Source organism: Cebus imitator, unplaced genomic scaffold, assembly GCF_001604975.1.
Source record: "Cebus imitator isolate Cc_AM_T3 unplaced genomic scaffold, Cebus_imitator-1.0 Scaffold18, whole genome shotgun sequence".
Classification (NCBI taxonomy): domain Eukaryota; kingdom Metazoa; phylum Chordata; class Mammalia; order Primates; family Cebidae; genus Cebus; species Cebus imitator.
Genome location: NW_016107333.1, coordinates 19,218,840 through 19,221,020, shown reverse-complemented (window position 1 = coordinate 19,221,020; position 2,181 = coordinate 19,218,840). Strand labels below are relative to the sequence as shown.

General features: G+C 45.6%; 1 protein-coding gene across 1 annotated transcript in view; it reads right to left on the bottom strand.

Annotated features, from left to right (window-relative positions):
* MYBPC1 (myosin binding protein C1) overlaps positions 1-2,181 on the bottom strand; it is a 101,605-nt gene that overhangs the window by 17,162 nt on the left and 82,262 nt on the right. The gene's annotated exons all lie outside the window — the stretch shown is intronic.

The window sequence follows — 2,181 nt, the reverse complement described above, 5'->3', positions numbered from 1 at the left end:
GTCAGCCAGGCTGGAGTGCAGTGGTATTGCTCACTGCAACCTCCACCTCCTGGGTCCAAGTGATTCTTGTGTCTCAGCCTCTAAGTAGCTGAGACTACAGGCATATGCCACCATGCCTGGCTAATTTTTGTTTTTTTTATTAGAGATGGGGTTTTGCCATGTTGGACAGGCGGGTCTCGAACTCATGACCTCAGATAATCTGTCTGCCTTGGCCTCCCGAAGTACTGGGATTGCAGTCGTGAGCCACAGTGACTGGCTGGTTATTCATAGTTTCTAACAGTGAGTATATTTGCAGTGAACATTCCACAAAAGATCTATAGGCACCACGTTAGCGGGGAGAACTGTCCATTCTTCCCTACCAGAAAAAAAAAAAAAACCAAAATGTTAGCACTCAGCTAGCTATTTAGGTGACTCTCTTGGAGTTTGATAGTAACTTTCTCCCTGTGTAACTATGGTGAAGTACATAGCAGGCAACTCTGACCCACTGTGTATTAAAACTCATTAATTAAACATCATGAAGGTACTAGAGCATGTTGCTGCAAATCCGTCAGGAGCAGGGAATCAAAGGCTCATCGGCTCACGGGGATGAAGCAGTTCTCCTGACTTATTTCCTCAAGTAAAAGTGGAGCTTCTAAGAAAAAAGTCACCTATTCATCCTCCGACTCAGTTGTATGGTGCTTTTCCTGGGGACAACCATTGTACTGCAGTGAGCAGCCTAAGTGCTTCAGACATATTTTGCATTTCATTGTCACACAAGTCTAGAACAAAACCATACTCAAGGGCTAAGATTTGATGAAAGTTATCCTTATTTTTGTTTTGTTTTGTTTTGTTTTGTTTGAGACAAGGTCTTGCTCTGTCACCCAGGCTGGAGTGCAGTGGTACGATCTTGGCTCACTAAAGCCTCCGCCTCCTGGGTTCAAGTGATTCTCCCACCTCAGCCTTCTGAATAGCTGGGACCACAGGCATGTGAAACCACACCCAGCTAATTTTTATATTTTTAGTTGTGACGTGATTTTGCCACATGGCCCAGGCTTGTCTTGAACACCTGGGCTTAAGTGATCTGCCCATCTTGGCCTCCCAAAATGCTGGGATTACAAGCATGAGCCATTGTGCTCAGCCAAAATTAATCACGTTTATGCTTCATTAAGAACACTCTAAGGGCCAGGCTTGGTGGCTCAAGACTGTAATCCCAACACTTTGGGAGGCCAAGACAGCTGGATCACTTGAGGTCAGGAGTTCGACACCAGCCTGACCAACATGGTGAAACCCTGTCTATACTAAAAATATCAAAAAAAATTAGCCAGGCATGGTGGTGCATGCCTGTAATCCCAGCTACTTGAAGGGTGAGGCAGGAGAATTGCTTGAATCCAGGAGGCAAAGGTTGCAGTGAGCCGGGATTGTCCCATTGCACTCCAGCCTGGGCAACAAGATCAAAACTCTGTTCAAAAAAAAAGAGGAAGACTGCCAAACTGGCCCTTTTATTTCAACTGTTGAGTGCATGGTCGTGAGGAACGCAAGGTTGGCTAGTATGGTTCCATGGCAATGACTTGATTCATGCTAAGGTAGCAACAGTTTTACTCACCTTCACTTTTATACTATCAGTGCAGATGTCAAAACATTGAAAGGCACAAATAATATATTCACATTATTATGAAAATGGTTTTAACCCTGCAGATCCATTGGAGGCTCATGGTTGCTGCAGGGATTGTTTGCATGGTTGCATTAACACACACTCTCTACACTGTGAATAGGCAGCCCGGCCAGAGTTGGCACCTGGAACCAGGAGAGGTTAACTAACCAGCCCTCAGAGTACCAAGAGAAACCTGAAGGTGATCTCCTGCATTGCCTGAAGAGAGCTGTTTGTTAAGTTCTTACTCATAGGAAGCATTAACAAAATATCAAAGGAGTAACAACAAAATAGGAGGTTTTGAGAAAGAAAGTAGTTCGGGCCAGGCGTGGTGGCTCACACCTGTAATCCCAGCACTTTGGGAGGCTGAGGCAGGCAGATCACAAGGTCAAGAGATCGAGACCATCGTGGTCAACATGGTGAAACCCCGTCTCTACTAAAAATACAAAAATTGGCCAGGCATGGTGGCAGGCGCCTGTAATCCCAGCTACTCAGGAGGCTGAGGCAGGAGAATTGCTTGAACTCGGGAGGCCGAGGTTGTAATGAGTGGAGAT